The sequence below is a fragment of the Limulus polyphemus genome, unplaced genomic scaffold (genome assembly GCF_000517525.1).
Source record: "Limulus polyphemus unplaced genomic scaffold, Limulus_polyphemus-2.1.2 Scaffold1074, whole genome shotgun sequence".
NCBI classification, from domain to species: Eukaryota; Metazoa; Arthropoda; class Merostomata; order Xiphosura; family Limulidae; genus Limulus; species Limulus polyphemus.
The window spans coordinates 32,647-42,316 of NW_013666684.1; the positions used below are offsets into that span (position 1 = coordinate 32,647).

At 29.4% G+C, this 9,670-nt stretch overlaps 1 long non-coding RNA gene across 1 annotated transcript; it reads left to right on the plus strand.

Annotated features, from left to right (window-relative positions):
* The first annotated feature begins 2,049 nt into the window (after positions 1-2,049).
* Positions 2,050-6,036, plus strand: LOC111086410. Its single transcript, XR_002611126.1, has 3 exons — positions 2,050-2,176; positions 5,472-5,504; positions 5,773-6,036. It is a non-coding gene; the product is annotated as an uncharacterized LOC111086410 (long non-coding RNA).
* The last annotated feature ends 3,634 nt before the right edge of the window (positions 6,037-9,670 follow it).

The following is a 9,670-nucleotide window of genomic DNA, read 5'->3' on the forward strand; positions in this document are numbered from 1 at the left end:
GGCATGGCACCTTTCAGGAGTTTAAAAAAATTAGTACTTGTTCCAACTGTATTCATTCATAGAACTTTGATATGAACATGTCAAAAATTATGTAAGTAACTTATTGTTCGGACATACCTCTACTCAACACCGTTGTGTTATTGAAGATACAGAAAGTCAAAGTAGAGAATTTTCATAGCTCATTGGTCACGTGGCAATACATCTGAAGTTTTAAGTAATTTTAAATTATTAAATTAAAGGTTTATTTTCAAATAAAGGACTTAAAAATAAAACTTTAAATCATAGCATACATTATAATATTAATTTCATTCACATACATTGATAGTAAAGATGTTTGATTAAATTTTGAATGTAACACAGTGACATACACAGAAAAGCATTTAAAGGGGGCTCCCATTGTGAAAGGGATAAATCAATTAATTTTTTAATGAATTAGAATCAGTGAAATATTTACCTGGTTTTATGTAATAGTCTAAACAATCAAGTTTTTTCATTCCAAGGAAATAAATTATGAACAATCTTAAATAATGTTGTCTACTGAAAAAAAAAAGATCTCTGAAATTGCTTTCTCTTGAAAGAAAGAAGAGTTAGAGGGGACATGATTGAGGTTACAAACCTATTTTTATTTTCATGTTGAACTTATGAAACAAATCTTTGTGTAGCATCACAATATTATTAAAACTTATGGATATTCCATTTCCTTTCTTTTTCACCTTACAAATTATATTGTTTATATTTCAGTACACTGTAGGTTAATCACATAATAATAAAAATTCCTTTTGAGTCTGTTATTTGGTATTTTTTAAGTTACATATGAACATAATGAATGATATTTATGCATTTAGATACCATTATTACATTTCTTTTTATCCTAAAAAGGTTCATAATATGATTTTTGTTTTTTCTAGTATTCTTTTATATTCTTTAATTTTTATTCTTTTATAATTTATATAGTTTATATTTTTATAAATTCTTAAAACAGTGTTTATACTTTTATTTAAGAGAAGAGTCCTATAAAGTCTGAAACTTCTAATTCACCTTTAAGGTGGATATACATTTGTTTTTAAACAATATTCTAGAAGTAATAATATACATTTCTGAGGATAAGATTATAACATTTCTTGATTTGACAGTCCTTGTAAATATTGGACTTATTTATTTATTTATTCCATGGCATGTCAATTTTTGTGTATTATGTATGTAAGTTTACCTTATACCAGAGGTAAATGTAAGGCATAATCAATGGTTATCACACATATCTATGTAAGGCATAATGTATTTTTTATTGAATAATAGTGATTATAATTTCTTATACTGATAAGGTGCAATTTATGTTGAATATTTTTGAAAAGTATACTAAGTGTAATATAATGTGCATGATTACAATACTTGTAAGTAAATAGCACTAGCAGATATGTACTTTTTTTTACTATAACTAACAAAATAGTAGGTAAGTGCAAAATTTAAACCTTGCATTTTATAACTAAGCCTACATCATAAATAGTTAAGATCTGCATTTCTAACTATGTCAGCCCAGCTAGGTTGATCATAGAGAAAGCCACCCAAAGAAGCATTAGGTATAGTAGTTGGTTTGGTGTAATTTTATTTTAAGTAGTTGAAGAAAATGAGAGACAGAATGACTCAGACCCACCCTCTGACATCACGTACAAATGCAACAACCGTGACAGAATCTGCAAGTCCCACATTGGACACTCAGCCACATGAGAAGTTGTATCTCTGCAACATAAATAAGCTACAGTTGTTACTTTCTCTCTCAGACAAACAGATGTCAACAAGAATTTTAAGCAGCAAAGGTCTTCGTAAATTAGAATCTGTAAAAGCTAAGTAGTCAACAGTTATATATACCATAAGTTTTTTGTTATTGTTTCAACATCTCATTCTTCCTGACATAATTTCATATAAGTTGATATATTCTTTAATATTTTTTTCCAAAGTCATCAAAATGATCTGATGGTAATGTCATCTTTTTAGGATTCATTAATTTACATCTTGGAAATGACTTAAATTTGGGATTTTTCCAGAGTCATCTACTCTGGTTGATACAACACCACTTGACCTAAAGGTAGCTCTGTTGGCTGTGATAGCTGTGACTGTAGTAATAGTCCTTGTTGGATTGCTGATTGGCTGTGTGTGGTGTCCTCATCAAAGCTTAAAGGTACTGAAAGAATAAAATGTGCTTACTTATTTTATCTTCCATGTCCTTTTCTTAGATTTGATAATGAATTGAACTTTCTGACAAAGAAAGAATGTTAACTGTATAAGGAACTTTCTAAAGTATGAAAAGAAGAGTAAATTTATTGTTAAAATACTCTCAAGAGTTAAAAATATTTATAATGATCCTTTATAATTTGAAGTTTGATAAGACGATGTTATGTAATCAGTATACATAATGGAGAGAACTTTGAATGATATAAGTAGTTTCTTTGTAGCTTTTGTAAATACAGTGAATCATATTATCAGTGGTAAAATGTTTTGTGTTGGAGCACCAACTAAATCCTAATGCATTCCATGCTCGTGGGTTATACATGTACAGATAGGCTGAATTACAGGCATTTGTTTATAATTACCAACCACTTATAAATTCATATAGCAGATGGGTGTATACGAGTCATAAAACTACAATTAATATGTTACCTGTAGTTTATATATAGCATTTCCATATCATAGAAAATATATAGATATATAATTCATGTACATTTGTCACTCATCATTTTAAATATACAGTGATTTTAATATTTTCAAACACAGCACTTTAACCCTACAGATTTGATACTGGAAAATGATATATCTACAATTTAAGTTTATTTTACAGTTACATGTACAATAAAAGCTTTATTATCCAGCATCTTAACATAACGTAATATTTAGGGACAACAAGGGACCTATTGGTCCATCTAGGCTGTCCCATTCTCTAAACTAAATTAAAACTTTAATGCACTTAGTGCAAATGTGAAGAGGGTGCTGGTTATGATAATAGTTTTGTCGTGCTCCTATTGTTTGAAAGCTGCTGCATGATCATTTGCATCTGAATATGCAGAAGCGGGAGGTGGAAGGCTAGTGGTGAGCATTAAAAATTTGCACCGATAGAGGGCAGTACTAATCAAGAAAAGCTATTTTGTGAGAAGTGGTTTCTATTGGAAATACATTTTTAGTTTAGAAAATTCTAACCTTTAAAAGTTAAATAATCTGAATTATTTCATGTGTTAGTGCTATTATTGAAAATTAAATATCTACAAGTTTTCTTTTAATTTCTCAAGTTTGTCATTATCAAATTCAGAGTTCAAGACCACCCATGGGTTCTTTTTGAAATGATGTAATGTATTACCAGTGTAGTGGCAGTTTACATTGTTTACTAGGGTAGAGTATGGAGCACATAATTTTTTAATCTTCCTTTTTTTGTGTGTACTTATAGTATAGTAAATTGTTTGTAGTGAAGTACGTAGCTACACAATGGGCTATCTCTGCTGTGCCCACCACAAGTATTGAAACAATTTGTAGTGCTATAAGCCCTCAGACTTACTGTTGAACCACTGGAGGGCATAGTATATTAATCAACTTGAAAATGTATTTTTGTTAATGAAGTTTTTTTAGTAGCTACATTTATTGATTTTAATGAAGATTTAGTAGTTTTAAAAAATATTTTTATAGCATGTACATTTTTTTATTTTATATTTTCCTGTGGATGTGAGCAGAATCATTGAATATGCACAATTTTCAAAGAGGAATAACAGAATATCAAAATAACACCATGTTCAATGACTTTCAGATGTCTTCTGATAAACTGATGGGCCAATATATATATATATATTGTAAAAATTGGCCCAAATATATATATTAATATAGCAGGAATACTAAAAATTGCCATTTTAATTAAGTAATAAAATCAGTATTTATCAATAGGTGGTGCAATCTTGATAAAGATTCTTTGTAGTTGTTTTCATTAACCTTTGACTGATGATGTAACGTCACATGGTAGTAAATCAACAAGTTATGAATTATTCTGATAACTGTTTATACCAGTAAAAACATTGCAAGATGATACTGTCTAATGTATCTGCTTGACACTGTGGAATAGGCCCATTAATTCCTGTCAACAAAACACTATGGCAACAAGACAAACAAACATGAATTTAATAAATAACTTAATAAAGTTTTGTATTCTCAAAATAACTACAAATTGATGAGAATATTTGTAGGAAATTAAGAAAAATATTGATTGGATCATAAATAAAAAAAATTCTGAGAGCTTAACTTCCAACTGTCAATCACCCTCACTGACTTTCCTAATAATTATAGTAATAAATTATTAAATTAAGTAAAACTAAAGTAATGAATTAATACATAGGGCTTAACTAAATAACATAAAAAATAGAGGTTGCTGCCAACCTGTTTCCTCCTTATGATGAGTAGTTTGAAGTTATGAATGGTACCATGCTATGCCAAAAACACACTGACGAATGAACTCCATAATTGAAGGTGGAAGAGCATGTTTATGTCCAGTGCTAAAAAAAACCTTTACTGTGTAATCATAACCTTTATCTTTAATACAAATATATTGTTTTGAAAAAATAATTGAAGCACTAAAAACATAGATATTTAAATATGGTACAACAAAAATGCCTATTTTGACCTACAATAAAATCAGATTTGTATCAGTGTTAAAGTCTTCACATGCCAAAATGAAACAGGTTGACAAGTTAGCTTAACTATCACTTAAGTAACTCACATCCATGCCTACTTAATGTGAGGAATTTCTTAAACTGGTAAGAAAAATAGTCCAACATTGTGGCATTATCTTGAGGTAAAAGTGATCTATTTAAAAATAATTTTAAATAAAAATATACGTAGTCAAATTACTGACTTGTTCAAATACTGTTCTGTACCAGTGAGGTCAATTTTTTGTATCCTATTGAGTAGTTTTATGTCTTTGGCTGTGAAATACATTCTTAAGAACTGATAAAAAAAAAAGATTAGGTGAAATCACTTAATTTGTATGTAAAGTACAAACAGCAATTAGTAGAACTAATTACAGTGTTGATGGTACTTTTTTTATGTAAGTTATGAAGTGTATTTCTTAATGTTATTGCCCATTTGGATTTTATACATTATGTTTCTTTAGTCACCATAATGTGGTTACTGTAAAGATGAAGAGCAAGGTACATGTGTATCGCTTCTCGTGAAACTTTTTTTAGGTTAAATGTTTCACTTGCCTCCTTTTATTTTTTTTAAAAGTACAGCTACTAATTTTTGTGATGCCAATGATTATAATATTTCAAAGAAATGTTTTAACTTCAAAATTAGTTCCTAGCATTCGATACTTAATCTTTAACTTAACTTGTAAAATGTACAGGTTGTACATATGTTATAGATAGAGTGATATACATGTGGACATATAATTTTCTTATTTGACAGGTGAATACAAATAATTCTTTTTTTTCTGTATTCTGCAGACACCAGGAACTCTAAATGTACATGTCATTTCTGTAAGTATTTTGTGTGTATTAAGATATACAGTTGTGATAGAGCTTGTGATTTTACTAGTGTATCATCATAATCTATTTTTACTGCTACTCTAACATTAATGCTATTCCTGTTTTATGCTATTACATTTCTTTGCAGGTATTTTAAATATATAAAATAATTCACACAAGTATCTTTTTGTTTTTTAATATTTTTATGTAGTATTGCTCATAAACATGTAACATATTTTGTGGTCGTTAGCTCTAACCTATTTTTGTATTTATAATACAGTCATTTGGGCATCAAAGTGGCATTATTGGTCATCACTATAACCCTGGTACTTATACCAGAAAACCTGAAACAAATGTCAAGGATTCAGAATTCACTATTTTTCCACCTTCTCCAATTGTAAACCAACCTCTTGGCTTAAATTATGCAAATGAAGTTAAATTTGAACATCTGCCAGATATTCATCCAAGACAGCAACAGAAAGAAACTTCTTTAAAGTGTCCTCCCCGACTAGCTCACCTAACATATTCAGTAACAAAGGAATTCTCAGCATATGGCTGGTTTGGTAAGTTTTTGGCAAAGAGTTAATCCTGTAGTTGAATAGTGTGAAAAATTTAATATAAATGTTAATAAAAAAGGAACAGGTGGTTAAGTTCTGATACCATTTCTTAAAAATCTCATTGTAATGAGTAGCAAACATGATTTGTATGAATGTGTATTTAACAAGTAGAATCAAGGCTGTGTTTGAACTGCTTTATTAAATATGCATTGCACACATTAATTATGCAAACATTTAATAAGAATAGTTGATGAGTTTAAAGAATTTTATGATAAGATTGTCAGATGATCCTTTCTGTATTAATATTTGTGCGTTAAGGCTTAATAGAAAGTTAGGATATTAGTGTTATTGATAATGTATGTTAGCTATTACTTTTACTAGCAAAAATATTGCACTATAGGCAGCTGTTTGTGCTCGTAATTACTAATGATAGTATTAAACTATAATGTTTTTGTACATTTAAAGTGGTACTGTTTGTTAAATAAAATGATAGTTTTTTCAAGAACTCCAGTTTCTCATTACTAAATTTAAAAATTAATAGAAAGTTAGGATATTAGTGTTATTGATAATGTATGTTAGCTATTACTTTTACTAGCAAAAATATTGCACTATAGGCAGCTGTTTGTGCTCGTAATTACTAATGATAGTATTAAACTATAATGTCTTTGTATATTTAAAGTGGTACTGTTTGTTAAATAAAATGATAGTTTTTTCAAGAACTCCAGTTTCTCATTACTAAATTTAAAAATTACATCAATAAAGATATAATCAAACCCTCACATACAGTCCAGGGCTAACGAGAGGAGGGGGGCAGCTGTCCCAGTGCTTGGGGTCTGTTGAGGGGCCTGACAGTGGGATATTTCAAAGCTCACTAGAAATGCATACTGCTTAATGAGCTAAAATTACTACTGCTTTTTCATGGATTCATGAAGAAGTTTGTCACCTAAATTTCTTTTATGATAAATCAGCAAAGTTAATAAATAGAATGAAAGGGGGGGGGCAATGATATTACTGACCCTGGGGCCTGGGCTGGCTCTTGAATACCCAAAGTATGAATTCTTTTATGGATTTTTGTTTGTGGTGTCATTCAATAGGTGGCGAAGGAGTTTTTCCATTATTGTAAGATCTACAAAGATTTCTTTATATAAAACTAAATCTATTAAAAGGTTCAGAATTATTAACATTATCACAAGCATACAAACTGTATATAGGGGAGACAGGGTTAATTAACCTTGTACATAAGAAAAGTATTTTTCACATCACTGTGAACTTTGTGATTCTAGGTCAAATTTCCAAGTGTTGTAACTGATCCTTGCAATGAGTGTGTGTGTTTGTGATTTTTTTTGGCACTCACTGTTGCATCCAACAACACAGGCTACTTGTAGACATTGGAGGTGGAGATAATTTTTCTTTGCTGATTTTTTTTTATTCAGTATAACACTGTCGAGAAGCAGGTATTTGTATTATTACTTTATTAGCAGTATGGCCATGAGAAATATGACACAAGTTCAGGAGATGTGTAACTATATAATTGATTTACTGTTATTAAGTAATATTATGACTGTAAAATCTTCCTATATTAACCAAAAAAAATAAAGGATGCCAAGTTAAATTTACTATATTGTATAGAAGAAAAACACTAAACCTCTGTACAGTAGAGAGAGAACTTTGCTTGGAGAACTTTATCTTTGAATCGCAAATACACTACAAATAAGAGAAACAAAAGTCTGACATTCTTGGAAGGGGGATACTCTTTGTATCTTTATGATGATGTTGATAATTGTGAATGGTCCCTAAACCATTTTATTTTTCTAAATCTTATTTATTGTGGTAGTTTATTTTATTTTTTGTACAAAGCTTAACATGTGTATATTACTTTATATCAGTCAAATGTAATTTTTCCAGTTCTGTTTTAGAATTATAATTTAATCTTTGTTCGTACACATTAATTATTGAATTAAGTAACAAGTTATATATATAGTTTAAAACTGAGGATTTTATACATACATTTAGTTTAAGGATAATATGAAATCTGTTGGTTCATCTAGCCATCCCATTCACTAAATTAAACATTAAAATACAAATAAAACACTCAAATTCAACCCTTATAATTAAAATATTTATTAAGCCTTTCCTTAAACTCCATTAAATTAACTGCATCCACTAGATCTGAAGTCAAACCATTCCAAAGACCAACCACTCTTTTAGAAAAAAGCTGTCTCAGCTAAAGATTACTCCTACCCTAGCTGCCAAAATTTATATTTGTCTTCCCAAGTCCTACCATTCTCACCTTTGAATACAAAAAAGATGATGCATCAACACTATCAATTCCCTTAACAATCTTGAACAAACACATTGTGAGGTGTTACTTATGAGTTTAATGGTGCTGATAGCTTTTTATTTTTAACATGATCCTGGAATTTATAACACTGGCAGTATTGCTGGAAAGCTACCTTTATTGTGCAAATGGTAAATCTTTTCATCTGGGTTAGTATCTCCTTTTTAATTTGTTATAAGTAATAAATATTTTGATTTTTTATAATCATAAACATCATTAACGATTTATCAAAAAACAAATTTTTGAAATGTGAATATGAAAGGAAGTGAAATGGCATTGTTACGAATCGATACGATAATGTATTGCTGTGTTCAATGTCGAAATATTATATATATCACTTGTAAATATTAATCATCATGTGCATTTTAATAAAGTCTATACACATAATAATAATTTTTTACGTTAAGCGAACATACAATTTTTTAAAACACTAAGGTTCAATAAATAAAATACAAAAGGTAAAGCTTTATCTGGTATGAAAAGATACATAGCCCGGTCAATCAATACAACCCGTTTCTGGTGTTTACAAGACAACAACAATGAAAATAGTTGGATACCGTCCCTTGGTTACTAAGTGGAAATTGAATAATACAAGGTCGAGTTCTTAAATTTTCTAGTATCGTTTTTTGACATGATAAGTCTAAATCAACAGAATAGTTATGATATTTTAATAGGTATGTTCTCTATTTAAGTTCAACGAAGTATTATTAACGGTTAATCCTTTTGATTCTTAGACATTACGAAGAAATACTACTAGTGTTAGTAGTACCAGCGCTGTTGAAAGTGAAACGGGCATTCGATCTTTCTAGTTTCGTTGTTGCAGCCATTAACGAATCGTAAGATAAGAATTAGAATTTAAATTTATATTTTTTCTCCACTGCATGACTCCAGAGTCTTTAACAGAAGACGTAATGATGTGTACATGGTTATTGAATATGAAATTGAAACCAAATTGTACATAATGATGTAATTTTATGAGACATTCATTTGGTCATCACTCTTATTTTACTTTTTAGAAACTAAGTGTAACCCAAACATTAGTAATAATTATGAGTTGTGTGATCATATGAAAAGTAGCAATTTTGTTTATGCCATTATATAACACTAACGGGCAGCCATGAAACACAACCATGTACTAATAGTTAGTAATACTAATAGTAATAACCTAAATGATAATTTCAAAAATAAATAATAATTAAAAGACCAGATAAACATATGCATATCCACTGAGGGAGTTGGGAGCACCAGACCCCAATTGTAGAGTTATTCTCTCCAAGCAGCCT